The sequence below is a fragment of the Herpailurus yagouaroundi genome, unplaced genomic scaffold (genome assembly GCF_014898765.1).
Source record: "Herpailurus yagouaroundi ecotype Mexico unplaced genomic scaffold, PumYag 198, whole genome shotgun sequence".
NCBI lineage: Eukaryota > Metazoa > Chordata > Mammalia > Carnivora > Felidae > Herpailurus > Herpailurus yagouaroundi.
In genome coordinates this window covers 12,720,847-12,741,154 of record NW_024412429.1, presented here as the reverse complement: position 1 = coordinate 12,741,154, position 20,308 = coordinate 12,720,847, and the positions used below count along the sequence as shown (strand labels likewise).

The following is a 20,308-nucleotide window of genomic DNA, read 5'->3' as shown; positions in this document are numbered from 1 at the left end:
ATTTCAAATGTTTACCTATTAATTTTGGGGGAGAGAGAGAGAGAGAGCGAGAGCGAGCAGGGGAGGGGCAGAGAGAGGGAGGGAGAATCCCAGGCAACCTCCGTGGTGTCAGAGCAGAGCCTCGATGCTGGGCTCGATTTCACAAACTGTAAGATCACGACCTAAACTGAAATCAAGAGCCAAACGCCCCACTGACTGAGCCACCAGGTGCCCCAGTTGCCTGCCTGGAGAAAGTGAAAATTTTAGCTAAAAGCAACATGTTCAGTGTTCCTTTAAAACGCGGTTTCACCGGGCAGCATGGCGGTGTGCATCCCAGGTGGCAATGGACAGCTAGGGAGGTGGCTGCCGCCCGGTTGGAGGGGCACGCGTGGGCCCGTTTGCTACGGTAGTGACCCCGCCGTGCAGTCTCCCCGATACCGCGTGCCAGTTACCAGTTTTCCTTTACTTAAGTTGTTTTTCTTCTAGTAGAATTAGGAGAAAGCTGGAAAAGTTCTATCTCCCTCTGTATTAGTGGTGGAAAACCTAAAGACGTTTCTGTAGAGTCTCATGTTTCCAGAAAGGTAGAACAGAACATGTTTTGTGTGTGCGCTGAAGAATACTCGTAGAAACCTAATTTGCAAACAGACGGCTTCTGTTTCCTAGGAGTGTAGCCCTCTGGCCTCCATCATTGCATGCATTTTAAATGGCGCTGAAGGTGTGTGTGTGATTCCTGAGCGGGGCAGCAAGATTTCCCCTCTGTGTTCAAACAGAACTCTTTGGCTTCTATTTTAGGCCATTTCGTCTTTTTCCAGCAGCAAACTTGCTCGTCTTCCCCACGATCGGTCGTCAGGACTCCTGGTTGGGTGAAATGGGAGCAGTGTGTAATTTGCACATGTGTGTGGGCTGTGGAACGAGGTTCCATTCTGCCTTCCCTAGTGGGTCCCTCCCCCAACGCTTCCCAGACTTTGTGGCACCAAACAGATGAGGGCCTGTAACCTCGTCGACTCTGGGGGGGGGGGAGTGGTTACCAAGGGCGCTGCCCTTGTAGCCCACTGAGGCACAGACTGAAATCCTAGGACTCTCTTCTGTGTGTGTGGATTTGATTTTTAGTGAAAGACGCAATCTGGCTTCGTTGGTCCATTCTATTTTACAAGGGTGCCTCTGGCAGATAAACCAAAAGAGAGAGAGAGGACAGGGGAAGAGTCATGACATTGGACTTCTATTGTTTGCAAGGGCGGTCGGGAGGCAGAGCGGCGTAGGGTGTGTGTTGACAAGGACAGAAAGACTAACTTAATTAGTGGAATTTTGAGGATGACTGGTTTCAAGTCCCTGGAAGCAGTTGTCATCCATCAGTTGCTGTTTCAACAGTGGAATGTGCTCCCTAATGGAGCTGGGACTTGCCATCACTCGGTGTATTTGGGTGGAAGAGGGTGGCCCATCTGTCAGGATACCGTAGGAGGTTCTCAAATTAGAAGGAAGATAGGACCTGCTGGATGACCTCTGTGGTCTCTTAGAAAACTCAGATCCAATTACTCTCTGAATTAAACTGATTAGGAACCTTTCAGCGTGAACGATTTCACTTTAGTCCATGAAAAGGAAGTACTGTGCCCATGGTGTGGGAGGCTGAATAGAACACTTTTTAATTGACTACATCGAATTCTGGGCAGATTCCTTACACTTTCTTAAATGTTCCAATAGAACCCTTCAAAAATGTTATAAACAGATGTGTCTAGTGTGTAGTATTTGTCAGTGTGTTTTCTAAATGGTTTATTCCTGCTGAAAATTCTTAGGTTACCTTTGCGGAAGCTCATGAATGAGTATGGTTTTATTTTTGGTAGCATGATTTTTAAAACATGTTTATTTATTTATTTTTGAGGCGGGGGGTGGGGGGCCTGGAGAGAAAACACAGGGTGGGGAGGGGCAGAGAGAGAAAGAGACACAGAATCTGAACTGAAGTAGGCTCCAGGCTCTGAGCTGTTAGCTCAGAGCCCAATGTGGGGCTTGAACCCACGAACCATGAAATCATGACCTGAGCTGAAGTCAGATGCTTAATTACAGAGCTACCCAGGCACCCTGGTAGCATTTTTTTGTACAGATTTTTATCGTTTATATAAAAATCATGCCTCTTACTATAAAGCATTCCACTTAATTTTAAACTTTAGTAGTTTATACATTATCAATAATTGTCAGTTATCAAAGTGTATTTAATGTGGATATAATGACTTATAGAAAAAAGTCCATGTAAAGGAAAAATTTATGAAGAATTTGTTTTAAATCTTAGTTTTTCTGTTATTTCACATTTGCTCACATCTCCCAAAAGTAATTAACTGGTCATTTGGTTAAGTTCTTGAGACTTGCTTATTATGTAATATAAGGTACCACTTGGACTTTATAAATATTTATTCCTTATTTTCATGAGAGTTGACTGCATTAAAATGTGTCTTGTGTATTTGGTCCCTTTGAACCACTTAGAAAAAGCTTGTATTATGAACTTTAGGTTTGCTGTGGCTTTAAAGCAATACATAGCGTCTTACTATTGCATTTTGAATTAGCTTAAAATTGACTGTTGGTTTTGTGGGCACCTCCAGTTTACTCTAAAAAAAGTTAAAATTTGATTTTGCTCTTTATTTTCACTTAATAAAGAGTACTTTTTTTTTTTTAAATTAAAACAATGTTTATTTTTGAGAGAGAGCGCAAGCAAGGGAGGGGCAGAGAGAGAGAGGGAGACACAGAATCCGGAGCAGGCTCCAGACTGATCTGTCAGCACAGAGCCCGACGCGGGCTTCAAACCCACGAACCGCGAGATCATGACCTGAGCCGGAGTCGGACACTTAACCACCTGAACCACCCAGGCGCCCCAAAGATGTGATAGCCTTAAAAATGTCACCTTTTGGAGGTGTAGTTGACATATAAAATGGAAGGGTAGTTAGTGTACATTGTGGTGATTTGGTGTGATGTATGCGTGCACTGGGGAAAGGAATCTCCCCGTCCAGTTAACGAAGACCGTATGCCGCCCCTCCCCTGCTTGCTCTCTCTCTCTCAAAAAACGGGAGCCCTGGGTGGCTCAGTCGGTTGAACATCCGACTCAGTCTCACGGCTTGTGAGTCAGAGCCCCACGTGGGGCTCCACGCTGACAGCACAGAGACTGCTTGGGTTTCTGTCTCCTTTTCTCTCTGCCCCTCCCCTGCTTGCTATCGCCCGCTCGAAGAATAAATAAAACCACACACACACGAAAAAAAAAAATTAAAAAAAAAGAACACCTGTCACTTCACTGTTTATCCTGTGTGTGTGTCAGAGAGAGAACATTTAAGTTCTACTCTATCAGCAGATTTCAGTTACACGGTATAGTGTTAGCAACTGTGGCCACCACGTTTCACGTTGGATCCTCAGAGATTACTCATCTGTAACAACAGTTTTTACCAACCCCTCCTCCTCCCCACCCTACCCCCCACCCCCCGGCAGCCACTTTTCTGTTTGTGTGAATTTGACTTTGTGTGTGTCCATCTGTCATTTGCCCCCAACTTTTTATTAGGAGAATTTGCAAACATATAGAAAGTTGAAAGAATTGTAGAGCGAATATTACCACCGCTTGAATTCTGTAATTGTTAACATTTTGCTATATTACTTTCCTATGTGTCCTTTTGCGTTGTATGTTCGAGGACAGAACACCTCCTTAAGTAGTAATATACGTAATTCTTGGAGCTCTTTGCCAAGGAATTTAACCTTAGATGCTTGTTAACACATAGGTCCCGTTGTGTTGTTGTCTCAGGCCGCAGCATTAGAAAGGTAAAGTCTGCTTTTATGATTTGGAGATGTGCTGGCTTTCATCATTTTAGGGCGGAGTACTAAGTTGAGAGTATTTTATTGTAGTTGGGCAAAGTTTAAACTCTTTAACCCCCAAGTGACGTTGTACATCCGTAGAACTAAAGTTACCTGGTGATTAAAAAAGGGAACCAGACAATGCAAATCCGTGGGAAATGTCTGGGGAATGTTGCAGATCATTCATTCCTGCAGGCGATTCTGGCATAAACAGACCTGCGTATAACGTGTTCGAAAAGGTCAGAATTGGCTTAAAATCTACAGGCAGGTCTTGCAATACAGGCGTGCAAGTGTTTCCACACAGTTGGTTGTCTTTCTGATGCATTTCTCACATTGAGAAGCACGTCTTCTTACACTTCCTTCTTCCCTCTCGAGAGACTGTTTCTTTTACGCTAGCCGATGATACTTCATTTTCCTTTTGTTTTAGCAACAGAAACAATGCTGCTCCATGACTTGCATTCTTTCTTCTTCTGGGTTTACCCAGGACGGTTTTTTTTTTTTTTTTTTTTTTAAGTGGGCTCCATGCCCAGCGTGGGGCTCGAACTCACGATCCTGGGATTCAGAGTTGCATGCTTTACCGACTTAGCCAGCCAGGGGCCCGACCCAGGCTATTTTTCAGCACGTGCGCACGCACGCACACACACACACGTCAACTTAACATTTTGGGAATTCCCATGTTTTCTGTTATGTGACTTGGCTTCCGTGGTGACTTTTCTGATTTCGGTCCTGGAGGTTGTGGTTACTCGACTGGCATGTCCTGGCTCTGCTGCCTGCTGCTGGCCAGCTCTGGGACCTTGGAAAGTCACTCAAGGCCTCCATTTCTTGTCTGTAAAGTGAGGGGATTGGGCACAGGCGGCTTTCAGGTGTGCCATGCCCGCACTAAACAGTCTTTGGTTCTGTGTTCACTAGTAGAGTTTTGTGGAGGTTAGACTGGTTTTTGTAACTATTGGACAGGTGACCTTATATAATGGTTCTTATTATTTGCTAATTAAGATTAGAAAGTGTACCTTCAAGCATGTATTTTTTTTTTAATGGTTATTTATTTTTGACAGAGACAGAATGCGAGTGGGTTAGGGGCAGAGAGAGAGGGAGACACAGAAGCAGAAGCAGGCTCCAGGCTCTGAGCTGTCAGCACAGAGCCCGACGCAGGGTTCGAACTCACGAGCCGTGAGATCATGACCTGAGCCGAAGTCAGACGCTCAACCGACTGAGCCACCCAGGCGCCCCTCAAGCATGTATTAACTACATGGAACCTGTATGGGAAAAAAATTGTGTGTCCATGTACTCTTACGTGTAGATGTGTGTACACATATGTAATTTGTTTTTCACGCAAGATAGGGAATTAAAAGCTTGTGTGTCTGTAGTACAATCTGGTCTTGAATGTGAAGCAAGAATCTTGTCAGTTTCATACATAGATCCATTCACATTTTAAACTTTATTTTTATTTTGTTTGAGAGAGAGCGCAAGGGAGCACAAGTGGGGGAGGGGCAGAGAAAGAGGGAGACAGAATCCCAAGCTGGGGCTCAGCTGTCAGCACAGAGCCTGATGCGGGGCTCGAACTCACAGCCTGTGAGATCATGACCTGAGCCCAAATCAAGAGCTGGACTGTTAACTGACTGAGCCACCCAGGTGCCCCACTGATCCATTCCCATTTTATTTATTTATTTTTTTAACATTTATTTATTTTGAGAGATGGGGCGGGGCGCAGGTAGGGAGGGGCAGAGAGAGGGAGACACAGAATCTGAGGCAGGCTCCAGGCTCTGAGCTGTTAGCACACAGCCTGATGCGGGGCTTGTCACGGACCACAAGATCATGACCTGAGCCGAAGTCAGACACTTAACCAACTGAGCCACCCAGGCGCCCCATTCACAGTTTAAAAATAATGAAAATATTACCTCAAAAAGCTGTTTGTCACATGTTTGTCCAGGAGAGCTTGAAAACTTTGGCTTAAACTGTTTTCTATAGAATGTAATTTCAAAAATTTGAAAGTACCCGGATGTAATCCTGTTCTCCCTTTCAGCACACCTTTGCCAATAATGAATGTAAAATAATCTCTGAAAATGTTGGTCTACCTTTTGGGTATACTTTAAACTGAAGTATAAACTGAATCTTTTTTCATCAAAAGATACAGCAAGACTTGAAAACACGTGAACGTCTGGTGTGTTGCTTTTTTTGAAAGTCAGGTTATTGCTTATCTTTCATCAAATAGTGACCTTTTGGGATAAGGAGTACTTCCAGGGCAGGGCACTGGAGCTCAGCTACCTTAAAAATGAAATAACTCTGGGGGCGCCTGGGTGGCTCAGTCGGTTGACCATCTGGCTTCGGCTCAGGTCATGGTCTCACGGTCTGTGAGTTCGAGCCCCGCGTGGGGCTCTGTGCTGACAGCTCAGAGCCTGGAGCCTGTTTCAGACTCTGTGTCTCCCTCTCTCTCTGCCCCTCCCTCGTTCATGCCCTGTCTCTCTCTGTCTCAAAAATAAATAAACATTAAAAAAAATTTTTTTGGGGGGCGCCTGGGTGGCGTAGTCGGTTAAGCGTCTGACTTCAGCCAGGTCACGATCTCGCGGTCCGTGAGTTCGAGCCCCGCGTCAGGCTCTGGGCTGATGGCTCAGAGCCTGGAGCCTGTTTCCGATTCTGTGTCTCCCTCTCTCTCTGCCCCTCCCCCGTTCATGCTCTGTCTCTCTCTGTCCCAAAAATAAATAAAAAAATAAATAAATAAATAAAAGCTCTTAAAAAAATTTTTTTTAAATGAAATAACTCTGACACACAGTGTATACCTGGTATTTTGCAAATTGCAAAATTATTCTGAAGGGCTGCTCTTGAAGCAGGGCTTTTATGACCGTAACATTCCAGCTGTGGCTTGGGAGATAGAATGTTTCCTACCGCTCTAAACACAAGGACGGTAGGTGTGTATTCTCACTGCGGAAAGGCTTAAAAAAGCAGCGAGCCTCCCTTCAAGTGAGTAAACCTTTATTCAGCGCACTCCGGGGCCGCGCTCCTATGGAACTTTGGTGGTAATTCTGGAATGTGTGTCCAACAGCAGCCCAGTCATGGGTGAGCCTGGCGGCTCCCCGGCGTGATGGCTGGCTGTCCCGGCTAATCACTTCAGGCGGCCCGTGGAAAACCACTTTCTGGTTAAGTCTGCATCATACTCCTCCACCAATGGAAAAAATTGAACATGATGAGGGTGTGTAGCTCGCAGACAAAAATACATCCAGCATTGCACAGGATCCGTTTTTAGCTCTTAACGGCCGAGCATTTTGAAGTGTGCAACGCTGTTTCCTGCCTTGCCATGGGCAGAACGCAGAGAGAGTTTGTGGATTTGTGCATCAACCCTGACTTTGTGAAACTTTTTCTACTAATTGAAAGAGCCTGAGAGACCCTGGCTACATCCAGAGTTTTGGCAAAGGTAAGGTTATAAATGTTTATTTCCCCCCCTCTTCTGGAGTTGAGACTTACTTTTATATGTGAGATACAAATGTTTCTCGAAGCAGTCCTTTTGGGAATATTTCATTGTGCGCTGACCCTTTTTCTTTGTTTGACGTTATTTTGTACTTAGGCTGCTCTAAGACCGTATTACTCTCAAATTTGAGTATGTATGTGCTTTCTGACGCCTACTGGGGGTTTATGATAGTTGCCTATCCCATTTTACTAATTAATTCTCCAAAAGCTAATAGTATATATTGTATGGATTTATTTTTCCTGATATTTCAAAAAAGTATCATTTCTCAGTGTGGCTATGGTAAAAGCATTAATGACTATTATCTTTTTTTTTTTTTTTTTTTTTTTACCAGTTAATTCTTTTAGGGCACAAAGGGAAATGAACTGTCTCAGGGATTGTATTTTGTAGTTTTCTGGTTATTATAGAACTTCATCAGGCCTTAGTTTTGAGCCGAGTGAGCTACTTGGTTTAAGAGTTTCTTTTCAGACTTGTAATTTGATGTTCACTGTTTATTGATGTTTGTCCTTTTGTCTTGAACTTTCTGAAAAAAGGAATGAAATCCTGTGCAATCCATGTGCGTGTGTGTGTTGTGGGGGGAGGGGGGCGGTACCTAGTTCAGGTGGGATGATTGATCCGTGTTCCAATCCCTCAGAAGCTGTCCATTCATTAAGTGTCTGTCTGAATCCCGAGCTTATCAGCGGGGATTGAGGAACCCTGGCTTGGCATAGTACTTTCTCAGCTTTACGTTAATTTGGCCAAGCATGTAATTCTCAGAAAATTGGTAGGTGGAGAGACAGAAATAGGAAGCTTTTTTGAAGTCATTGTGACTTGGAAGATTATTTATAGAATTTCTGGAAAGTAAGGGTATTGCTGAACAGCCGCTGGGGTTTTCTTAACACGTTGAAGTATTTCACCGTGGCCCTCTGTCACACTTAGGGATTCCAGAGTTTTTGCTTACTTTCAGTATAACGGGGCAATGAGTTATTTTAGGATAGGCAGTGTGCGTCTTCAGTGTGTTTCTTCCCTGTGGATATATCGTTCATCGTCCATTCCTTTAGTTCCTTGGCTGAAATGTCTTTTAGGGATGGGGCCGTGGCGAGTACAGTTCAGGTAGGTTCGAGTTCATAGAAACATTGGTAACATTTCTTACTTTTCCTTTGGATCCGGCAAGTGCTGCTCTGGCAGAGCCGGCAAACATGTAGAACCGGGACGGAGCACCGTCTTCTCCTCTAGTCAGATGAACATTTGTCAACTGCTTTGATTTTCACCGGAGCTTGTAGACAGAAACTGAAGTCTCCTGGAGCAACCCCCCCCCCCCCATGCCTCCGATCCAAACTAGCCAGACAGTAAATAGGGTTTTGAATGCAAGCAGATAACGGTCTTCCTTCAGTGTCTCAGTGCAGAGGGAGTGAGCTGCAAAGCCCTCTCCTCAGGCCGGGCCTGCTCAGGGATGCCTAGAAGCGGAAGATAAGGGCTAGGTCCCTTGCCAAGAGACGATCCTTCCCAAGCGGTCCCTCATTTAACCCCTAAGTAAAGTAGATATTTCTGTCTTGGTGGTCTCTAATTGTGTTTGAGAAGAGACACATTCCCTCTTTCAGAGATTTAAAGTCAGTGCAGGGTCGCTATAACCACTTTTTACCGCAGATGTCAGAAGGATGTGGGAGGAACGGCGGGAGGGAAGGCTCAGAAGGAGAAGCATGGGCTCCTTCCATTTCGGGTGGGACGCTTTTCCATGCCTGTGTGCACCTCTGGGTTTGGCCCACTTTGAAAGATTCATTTGTGTGGAGATGATAAACTGGGTGAGTGAGACCCCTCAACTCTACTGTGAGACTTAAAAACAATGGTGTTCATGGCTCATTCAGAATAAGATCTTTTTGGACATTAAAAGAAAAAAATTGAAGCGTCAACCTGCATTTTTTATTTGACATTAAGTGTCGTACCTTAAGGTAAGGGCCAAGATAAAGATGCCTTTATTAGGAGGGATCAAAAAAAAAAAAAAAAAAGGTGTGGATTTGAAAAGTAATAGCAGCAAAATTTTGAAGCAGGGAAATGTAGGAGTAATGCAACGATCCTGACTTTCAGACTGTTGACGCACACAAGTGCTCAACATCGCGTTTGTGATAGTTTGAATTCTGATAATGGCAGGGTGCGTGTCTTTATTACTCAGCCCTATCTAAAACAGGCTTACAAATGGTAAGAGCTGTAATGTCAGTATCCCAGGAATATATCGTATACTACTGTCAGCTATTTATAGCTCAGAGTGTTGTCAGGTTGAGAAGGGACGTTAGAGGATTTTCCAAATGGGAAAGCTGGGAAACCACGGAACTGACGTGGCTCGTCCAAAGTCACTGCGATGGTTAACTGCTGAGCTGGGATGCGAGGCCACGGATCCTGTTGGTCCCTTCCTTATACCACCTGTTTCTTTCATTGCAAATACTTTGGTATATGCCGTCCTATCTTTGTAAATGACAGAGGCGTATATGTGTATACATATGTCCGTAGGTGTATGTATGTTTGCTTACACACACACCTCTTACACGCATCTGTTACCCTCCCTCCTTCCATCCTTTCTTTCATTTGCTTACCTACTTGTCAAAGCTCTAGTCGGAGACCAGACAAAGACTTGTCTTTCTTGTATCTTGGTGAAATTCAAAGTCGTACACTCGTTTGGTGGTCATCATTCGCACTGACTTATTACCAGAGAGGATTTTAGGTGTACGTGTGCTGCCCTAACCTCTGCTGACAAGACAGCTCTGATAAGACTTCATCTGGCAATCTTCCTGGTTTAGCCCTTAGGTGAAGCGGTTCCCCCCACCCTGCCCCCCGCCGTCCTATCCCGATAGAAGACTGTCTAGGATTTGTTAGTTCTGTAACTTACGAGAGGGAGGCATGGAAGGGAAAAGAAAAACAGCAGATGGGTTTTACTTAAGTGCCAAGGTAATGCAAGGCGCTTTTGGAAAAATAAACACTTATACAGTGATAGACTGAGTTATCATTTCACTGTAGGAAAGGGATGTGGTAGGTGCTACAGATAACGCCAGGAAGAAGTTGGTCCAGGGCGTTCCTAAGACTTAAATAAAGGTTTAAAAATCCTGGCTATCTTTAGGACAACACTGGAAAGTGAAAATAATCCTTATCCTGTTTTTGTACTTGACCATGACACATCTCTATGGTGGCAGAATTGTTAGGGCAGGGCTTCTAAAATGGAGATGTGCGGACGGGCCCAAGAGTTGCAGAGTCTATGGGTTGGGAACGACAAAAGCTGAAAGTTCGTATGATGAAAGCCAATGAAAAGGAATTCTGGGTGGAGAGAATGAAAGTATTTTCATGTCGTCTGTAGCCATTCCTGGAAGGCGGAGTGACCAGTGAAAGGAAGCATTATACACAGACAATCATAAACCAGGAAAACGCATGGTAGTAAAGGTTAATAAGGAGTAGAGAGCTTCACGAAAAGTGTACGTAAAGTCACGGGATACACGTGCGCTCACACATGTATAGGTATGTGTAACACGCATATGTATTCCATTGAAAACTGATAGGATGATCACAGATGAATCAAAAACAGCCAGACAAGGTACATACAAAACCACAACAGAACACCCTAGAAATAAGTGGTACCTAGCAGAGACCTTCACTTACTTTTATTCCCCCCCACCTCCGCCACACACACACAACATGACTTATAGGGGAAAAGTGGAAATTATAAGACACAGTGATAAGTAGTCTCCCAAAGAGTTCTGTGCTGGAGTTAATGCCCTGCTGTATAACCATATATTGTTCTCGAAGGGTTTTTCTCCAGTTTCTCTAATAGTCCAGGGTGGTTGCTCTTGGGCCAAGTCCTCCTCTTGTGCATGAGAGTTCTGCTTTGGCTACTTAAGGACAACATTTGAGCATTTGCCCCTCTCTCTGTCACACAGCACAGTTCCCATTCAATGCTGCAATTTCTCCTGAAGACAGACAGACAGATGGACACACCCCAGGGACCACCACCCGTTTTGGGATTCCTCTATCCTTCTAGCTACTGTTTGTTCCTCTGTTGCCCTTTATAGTCAAACCAGAGCAAGCGGTTTCTGTTTGCCATCTTCAGTGTCATTGACCTCATCCTCAAACTCACTCCAACCCGGCTATCGCCGCCCCTGCTCCGCTCCGCTCAGGTCAAGTTCATGGATAAACTTCCATGTTGCTAAGTTCAGTGCTCTTTTATCTATCGATCCTCGTTACTTGGGCTGTCGGAAACCTTCGGCAACTTCACAGTCTCCTCCCTGAAATAGACTTTTTTTTAAGTGTTTATTTTTGAGCGGGGGGAGGGACGTGGGGGGGGGGAGAGGGAGAGGGGGGCAGAGGATCCAAGCAGGCTGCATGCTGTCAGCACAGAGCCCAGTGCAGGGCTTGTACTTGGGAACTGGGAGATCATGACCTGACCTGGAGTGAGACGCTGAACCAACTGAGCCACCCAGGTGCCCCCGAAATACATTTTTGTGATTGGCTTTAAGGGCAACATGTTTTCTTGGTTTCCTCTTAATGTGATTCACTGGCTACTCCTTCTGTTTCTTTTGTGTGCTTCTCCTTATTTGCTTGACCTCCTCATTTGGGAGTGCCCAGGGCCTCTTCTCTTCCTTTTGTTTACTTCCTTGGAGAGCTCATCCATTTTATGTTTTAAATACCATCTTCATAAGGATGAGTAGCACACTTGTACCTCAAGCCCACCTTTCCCCTGAATGCCAGCTTCTCCCCTCAGCTGTCAACTCGATATTGCCACTTTAACGTCCAACAGACATCTCAAACCCAGTATTTTGCCTTCTCCTAAACCTCTTCTACTGTGCCTTCTCCATTCTTCCAGAATGAAAGTCACTGCGGCCTTCTTGACCTGTTGCCTCTCATGCCCATCCATGTGGGAATCCTTTTGGTCCTTCTTCCAACTGTATCCAGACTCAGGCCATTCCTCATCACTCCCCCCAAGTCCAGCGCGCGTCCTCTGTCCCCCGGATCCCTCTAGCAGCCTGATCGCCCCCCACCCCCAGCCTCCACTTGGCTGCAGACAGCCCAACACAGGGCAGCCACAGTGGTCCTCTTGAAATGTGGCCCGTGATGAGCCTTCTGGAGTCACCACCCTCTAATCATGACTTTCAATCTCAACGCGAAAGCCAGTGGCCTTAAAATGTCCCTTTGGGCTGCAGTCTGGCTCCTTGTCCCTTCTTTGACCCCTTCTGTACCAGCCACACTGGCCTGCCTGTTCCACCTCTCGGGGCCTTTGCACTTTCTCTCCTCTGCCTCGAGTGCCTTTTTCCCAGAAGCCATGTCGTCTGTCTTCTGCTAGTCTGGGTAAATGTCACCACTCGGTGAGGCCTTCCTCTTCTCCCCTTTCTAAAATTACAGCACCCCTCCCCCACACAGCCTACCACGCCCTTCTTCTTTTTTTTTTTTTTGGCTAAAATACTTGTCACCTTATAACAATTTGCTTTCCTTGTTTGTTGTTCATCCCTCCCCCCTATAATTAAAGCTCCGTGAAAGCAGGAATTTTTTTGGGGGGGCGGGGTTCTATTGTTGTATCCTCAAGGCCTGTAACCGTGTCCAACAGAATATTTACTCAGTAAACACGTACTGGGTTAATCAGTGAAAGTGTATCTTCCCTAGGATGCCGGATGTAGTAGCTACAGCTACTTAATGCAAATGCTAAAGAATGTTGGACATTACCTTAGAAATGTAAATTTTATATTTTACTTCATGATCTATGTCTTTATTAAAGCAATTATTAAATTACTTAGCATTAGATGAAGTTGCAGCTTCAGGAAGATGCTATTTGGTTGTTCTGTTTCTGGATTGCCCTTCCCTCCACCCCCCACCTCCTGGTCTTGGTCAATATGTCCCATCCCCACAGCCTTGGGGACGTATATTCTGAATTCCAGTGGATATTTAGGCTAATGGTTATGACGTTTACGCCACCAAGAAAACAGATTTTTCCTTTGCGTGATGTTCTTTGTAAAGTGGAATAGAATGATTACATTCTAACCTTACAGCTCCTTAGTTAACTTAAAAGTTGAGTTTTTCATTTCCTTCTCCTGTCTTCATTCCCAACTGTGCAAGCCTTTCCTGCCTGGAAAAAGGATACCTCCAGAGAAAGACTTTTTCAGTGCTTTCTTTATGAAAGGTACATGGATCACAGCTATTTTTCTGGAAGCCAAGTCTGAACGTGAAGTTGTACTTTAAAAAAAAAAAAAAGGATAATTTCAGATTGAAAAGAGACATTTAAAATAATTTTGATGTAATGCTAAAAAAAAAAAAAAAAAAAAAAAAGATGGTGAAAAAAAATCCAGGTTGGACTCCTGCCTTTGGCCCCTTAGTGATCTTGGTGAAATTGTTTAATCCCTGGAAGCTGTAAGACAGGGATGATCCCGCAAGCTCTGGGGGTTCTTGTGCCCCAGTCAGCCTTGGCACACAGCGGCTCAGGGCACATTAGGCCCTCCCTCTCCCTCTGTGTGCCCATCTACTTTAGATAGCAAAAAAATTGTAAATTCGTATAAATTATAAAATTTATACCTACTAACGCTATTCATATTTTTTTCCTGAAGGTTTCCGTAAATTTGCCAGCTAAAATCTTACCAAGTTTGTTGTGAATAATCATAGAATTTAAGGAAAAGTTCAGCAATAATTGGTTAATTGCGGGCCCCAGAACAACTTCTATTGTAGCCTCAAGCCTTAGAGAAATGAGCTCTCAAATCAGGCAGCAAGCTGAGCTGAAGTAGGAGTTACACATTTATGAGGGCAAGGAAAACACCTACTTAAATGAGGGAAAAAATGTGTGGCTGAAGCCTGTTCGTTTTGTAACTTAAACGGAACAGTGTATAATGAAGAAATATTTTGCCAAGAATCACTCAGTACAATTACCGTGGTATATTTTGGTCACAGAATGTGATTGAGGTTCAGGAGCATGATGCCTGCTTCTGATTTACTGAGGCACATGCCGTCCGTGCAGGTCTCCGAGTCAGTGAGAAGCCATGTGGTTACAGCCCGGGTTCCTGTACAAGGTCTTCTGTTTGAGTACGAAGCTTGGGAAGTACTGACCCATGCCTGAACTCCCCTTTTTTGTGGAAGGGTTCATGTTCATCAAAGTTAAAGGTGAGAGGTTACTTAAAAGTCAGGCTAGCACATTTTGAACCCGGTGAATCTTTGGCAGTCAACAGACGCACTGCTCACGGTCTGTAGGGACAAGGATGTTGGCCAAACTTTGGATGAGATTTGAAGCAGACTTTGGAGAAAAAGAAGGTTGGGACTGAACATTTGATATATCAAACACACACACACACACACACACACACGAAAGAACATGGATAAAAGTATATGAAAGGCAGTTTGATAATTTCTAAAAGAAAAACAAAACAACTTTATATTCACCAGGATTATTCTAAACTATTCTGTAATTTTGCTTGAAGAGGTGATTAATTCCCCTTCCCCCTGCCCCCGCCCCCCCCCGAAATATTTTCAGTTTCTGTGATGGCTCAGATGGAGCTGGGCCTCTCAACTCCCCGACATTCCAACAACATACCAGTAATATTTGTGGGAATGTTGGTTCCCCCCCACCCCATAAACTCCATGCTGTTAAAGTTGTCATACACTCGCTTATTGATTCTACACATGGTTCACATTGGTAATTAGCCCCTCCCCGCACAAGCTGATAAACCCTTTTGGGGATGGGATCAGACCATACGTCTCTTTTGTCTCCCTCATAGTGCCCAGGAGGGGGTGGGATCTGCAGGAGGGTCTCCAAACTCCTGATGAGCCATGAGTAGAACTCTTTGTCACTTCAGCTCCCGAGTTTCTGCCAACACTAAGAACATTTACCTCCTGTGCCAGTGCTGTCCCCATGCTGTCTTTGGGCTGTGACCTGTGGGCTCCTTCTCCAGACAGTTTCCTCAAGTGTCCCTAGGAGATGGCTCACACTGCGGTGCTTCTGGGACAGTTGGGGGATGGGGAGGGGTGATGGGCTAACGACAGTCAACATCTCCCCAGCGTCCCCTCCGCTCCCAGCTCCCATCTCTCTGAACTTTGTCCCTGACACCTGTGATCAGGCCCTGCTGCCTTGTCACCTTTCCCCGTCCAAGCTGGGGTCTTTCTGCACTTAGTTCACTTCCTTATTCAGTAGCTTAGGGACTCAGCTTGTGGTCACAGAGTGGCCGTGTCTTAGAAACATGTGGTTTTCTTCTACTTGGAAGGCCCTTCTTTTCTGTCTTCATCTAACAGAATCCCACTCATTCTTCAAGACTCAGGTCTTCAGTTAACTTTTTTTGGGGGTGGGGAAGTAATTTTTAACCTTCCTAGGAAGACTTTGCACATGCAGTGGAAGTTTCTCTTAAGTTGTAGAAGGAAGTAGGTGAGGACCACGTGCGCAACTTGTGGGGCCCAGAATTGCTGACAGAGGCTATTCCTCATCTCGGTCTTCCTGTCTTTAGCTCAGGTGTTCGCCTGGGTAGTGATTGAGCAAGTGTTTTGAGACTCTCTCGACTTGCTTTGTCCTTGGGTCTCGTTAAAATGGGATGTGCCATTCTGATGGAAGCTGTGGTTTTATAAGTCATTGTTTTCAACACTGTTTTTTTTTTTTTTTTTTTGGTCACGAAGAAGCTATGATTGTACTTCACAACTCAGTATACAGGCAGACACGTGGAGACACATGGGAATTTAGTTTCGTAAGACAGTTTTAACCCTTACTGGGATGCACTCTTCCATTTTCTGTCCTATTTTATCATCTCCACTCTGTTTCTATTCTGTTCTTTTAAAAATACTGGTAATTGAGTCATTAAATGAATGAATGTCATGACTCATAGTTGAACAGACATTTCTAAAGCAATGCTGCAGATACTAGAACTTGTTACAAAACAGGTGTGAGTGCCTAGACCCTCCTTGTGATAAATTGGCTTCCTTAGGTGATGAACTGTGCAAAGGCCAGGCTGTTGTTTCCGTGGAATTGATTATCCACACCCCCACCTCTGTACCAGCCATGCTCATCCTCGGAGGTGCACACTGGTTTATCCATTCATCTGTTAATACGCGGTTGGAAGGGGTCCTGCCGAATTGAAATAGAACCCATGGGGCTCCACAGTGGATGATCAGCTTTTGAGACCTTAGCAGCAGCTTGCTTTCTGCCCACTTTATTTGTAAGGATTACTCTCCCAGAGCACCATTCCCAGGGAGACCAGATGTTCCTTTTGCCTGCCTCCTTTACAAATTGGGTTCAAGTCTTGTGGTTAGCAATGAGCTCCTTTGAGTCATGGCCTTCAGTTCTCAAGTTCTGAGTGTAGTTTGCTGACGCGGAATGAGAGAAGCAGGTTTTGGGGCAATTATCTACAGCGTTTATTTAGTAAGTTTGGATCCTAGAGAGATGAATGCATGTTTCAGATTTTTAGGTATCATCTTGTATCTTAGTAGTTTTAGTAAGACAGGCAGTAAACCTTGAGGGCACAGGTTCTTAGCCTCAACCTGACATACGTATCGGGACAGGTAATTATTTGTCGTGGGGATCATCCTGTGGATTGTAGGAAGTTTAGCAGGATCCCTGAATTTTACTTACCAGGTGCTAGGACTCTAGTTGGTTTGATTGGAAATGTCTCCAGATATTATCACATGTCCCCTCAGTGCCAAAATTCACGTGGTGTTGAGAGTGACTGCTTTCAGGTAATACTAGTTGTTCAATGAGCACAATTTTCTATCATGACTGTCCAATAACATAAGTATATGGCTGTCATTGTTTCTGTTGACATTTGACAGACCTCTGACAAATTAGGTAGTTTTATATGCTGTTACAATTTGGGGTATTGATAAAAATCAGGAAAGGGCTAACAGAATTTGGAAGATTCCAAATTTATATCTATCTATCTATCTATCTATCTATATGACATATATTACATATATATGTAATAATTAACATAATTAAAACTGTCTGAAACAACAGACTGTCATAAGATCTGATGTCATAGTACACAAATTTAGACTTCTAACCCACAATTAATAATAGGGCTATATATTTGTATTGTATTTCTCAGTTTTTTAGGTGGTTTCACATACATTTCCACACCCAGTTCTCACTCCGTGAGGTAGGTAGGTCAGATATTTTTATCCTCAAGTTGTAAGTGGAGAAAATGAGACTCAAAGTATAAGTAATTTGCCCAAAGACTTGTGCTATTTAAGAGACGGAAACAGGCCTTAAACCCAGGTTCTCTGACACAAACCAGAGTCGGATGCTGAGGTTTGTCTTTTTAATGATTGAATTCCTCTCCCCCTTGCCCCCAATGAAGGAAACCAAGTAGATATTGTTATGGTTAATGATGGTTAGTCCTATTCTTATCTTTTTTCCTAGTTCTTATCACCATCTGGAATGTTGCCCTTGGACAAGGATGAGGCTCCTATTCCAGTATGAAAATCTCTCTGGAATTATGTGAGAAGCCTTGTTGGTGTCTCATGGTGGTAGAACGTCAACTTCCCTCACTGCCTCGCCCAGCCATAAATCTGCTTTTGTGCAGGGTCCCCACGCCTCTGTTCTGCTTGCTGTCCCCATTCAGCCCTGGTCCTCCCCACAGAACCATCCGGCCCCCGGGGGGTTGGCTCTTACCCTCTTTAGTTGCTCCTTCTGAGCAGCTGGCTCAGGCCAGAGACAAAGCAGTCTTTCCTCTGCTGTAAACTCTACACTACGTGGAAATGGAGACTTTGGGAATCTGACACATCAGTTCAAGCCCAAGCTCAAGGCAAATAAAGAAAAGGTAAATCTTGAATTTCCCCCGAAAGATGTTTTGCTGTGGAATTCGGTAGGGCACCGTGGCTGTTGGTATTGTAGTGATGTATTTGTGAATTTCTTCACATTGCTGGGCATTTCTGGGGTGGTAATTGATCACAAGTTGAACCAAAAATATCCATTCTTATTTGTGATTTCAGTTTTTAAAAAGCAACAAGCAACATAGCAGGTTTATATGGTTGGGGAGTGCAGAGAGCAAAAGACAAGGTGGTTGTTTTTTAGGTTCATGAGATTGTTCATTTTTAAAAAAAAATGCAATATTTTATTTTGCAATAAATAAGAGAATTATTAAAAACTTGTTTATACAGCACACAATATTTGCTAAATGACTTCCCTTAAATTCTCCATCAGTCAGCTGTGGGCCCCAATGCACATTAGCATACCTAATGACATAAATCGTAGGTTAGCATACCTAATACATGTTACTCCGTGTTAGTATTTCTAATACATATTGCAGATTAGTATACCTACTATGTATTTTTTTCTGTTTAAAGATATTGGGAGCTTTGAACTAGTCTCTTTTTTAAAAAAAAAGTTCACAGGAAATTTGTTGGTTGAGTATTTTCAGCCCCCTTTCTATCAACGACAACAAAAAAGTATTTAACTTGAATACCGTAAAATTCCCTCAGTAAAGGAGTCAGGGGTGTTGAACGTTTGACCTATTTATTCTCCTTTTTCCAGACAAAAGCCACAGCTGAAGCATGCCCAGTAAGTATCTGTTCAGTTTGCCAAACTCCTCAGGGATAATCGTTTCCCTCAGAGATTACCCTTCCTGTCAATAAATTCCTCATAAATACTGCATAATTCTTCTCGTTCCAGTTTGAGGCTGGTTTTCTTTTGCCAGGATTGGCTGAAGATGTTGAACAGCTGGTAGGCATTACCATACGTAACAATGCACACTGTTCTCCACCTCTTTGCTCCCCCTTCTGCTTTTTTCTGGGCAGTGCTGTGTTAAGTACTGCAACGTTTCCTCGTGGGCGTCTATGTGAGCCCTGGGGTCAGACCCAGTTGGGAATGATTCCTGCTCTTTGTGCTCAAGTCAGCCTTCTGGTATGTGAGGTTGCTTTCACTTAGTTCAACAAACGCTTCTTGAATGCTGTATGGGCCCCAAAGTCGCAGGCCTTGGGTGGACAGCGTTTTTGTAAAGAACAGGATCCAGGGCTCTGTGTTTCAAATAGAACATGATATAAAAATGAAACTGCTTAATTTCAAAAGCAGGAAGATGAATGTAGGTTGTAACCTGTTGCTGGGGACTAAGCTTCCATCCCGGGGCCATTCTGCGACTTTGAAGCCTGGCCTTTGTGTGTCTTGAGCAGCTGACAGAGGGAGCCTCTCAATGGCAGTTTTGTGTCAATTATGTTGGAGAGCTTGACACCAGGGCTGTGTGTGCCTGTCTTCAGGCATGTGACCTTCAGATCAGAAGGGCCTGACAAAGCTGGGCCGGCTGTGGGTGAGGGACCCTGGAGCCTTTCACCTTTGGGGTCATCCCCGGGCCTTGGTCTTGAGGAAAATAAACAAGCACAGAGTCTCCCTGCAGTCAGCTCGTGGGAGAGGTCCCAGTGGTGACAGCCAGGAGCAACGCTGGCCACTTGTAGTTCCCTACGTTTAAAAAAGATGGAGCTGAAGAAATACAACTCCTATTGTGAGCTTTTAAAAGGTGGGGTTCTTGTGATCTAGCTCCAGACTCACAGCGGTCACCAGGGGCCATGTTTCAGTGGCATCCCGACCAGTGGGTTATTCCCTCTTTCAGATATTTGTGAGAGCCGCCCACTAAAAAGATAAGTGGTCGGTAGCATAGCGGGTGCCATTTGGGGCCACATTACTGAGCCGGTGGCCTGAAACGAGCTCTTGGATCCTCCTGCCAGTCCCAAAGTGAAAAATCTTTTTGGCATTCCCCTGTCCCCCATTTTTAAAATCTATGTGTGTGTATGGCCTCAGGAAGACTTGGGTCTCTGGTCTTATTGGAGAAACTTGGGGCCAGGGCCAGTGCTTCATTAATTTTAAAAGTCACTATTGAACTCTCCGAAGGGGTTACACCAGCTGTGTGCCAATAAAAGGATGGTCAGCATCACTAACCATTGGAGACCAGGCACAGTGAAACCAGATATAGTCTCATCTTGTACCTGTCGATGGCCACCATCAAAACGCCAGAGAAATAACCAGTGCTGGTCAAAGCGTAGAGAAATTGGAATCCTGTACGCAGTTGGTGGGGATGTAAAATGGTGGAGCCACTGTGGAAAATGGGATGGTGGTTCCTCAAAAAATAAAACATAGAATTACCATATGAACCA

At 44.4% G+C, this 20,308-nt stretch overlaps 1 protein-coding gene across 6 annotated transcripts in view; it reads left to right on the top strand.

The window, feature by feature from the left end:
• The window catches only part of TIAM2 (TIAM Rac1 associated GEF 2), a 224,362-nt gene that overhangs the window by 92,843 nt on the left and 111,211 nt on the right, over positions 1-20,308 (top strand). The window contains exon 1 of one of the 6 annotated variants that reach the window (XM_040448801.1): positions 6,915-7,204. The exons of 3 other annotated variants lie outside the window; for them this stretch is intronic. The gene's annotated coding sequence lies outside the window, so the exon portion shown is untranslated. Of the gene's footprint in view, positions 1-6,914; positions 7,205-17,848; positions 17,986-18,857; positions 19,068-20,308 lie in introns of those variants that run through there. 2 more of the 6 variants (XM_040448804.1, XM_040448803.1) reach the window with 2 other exon arrangements.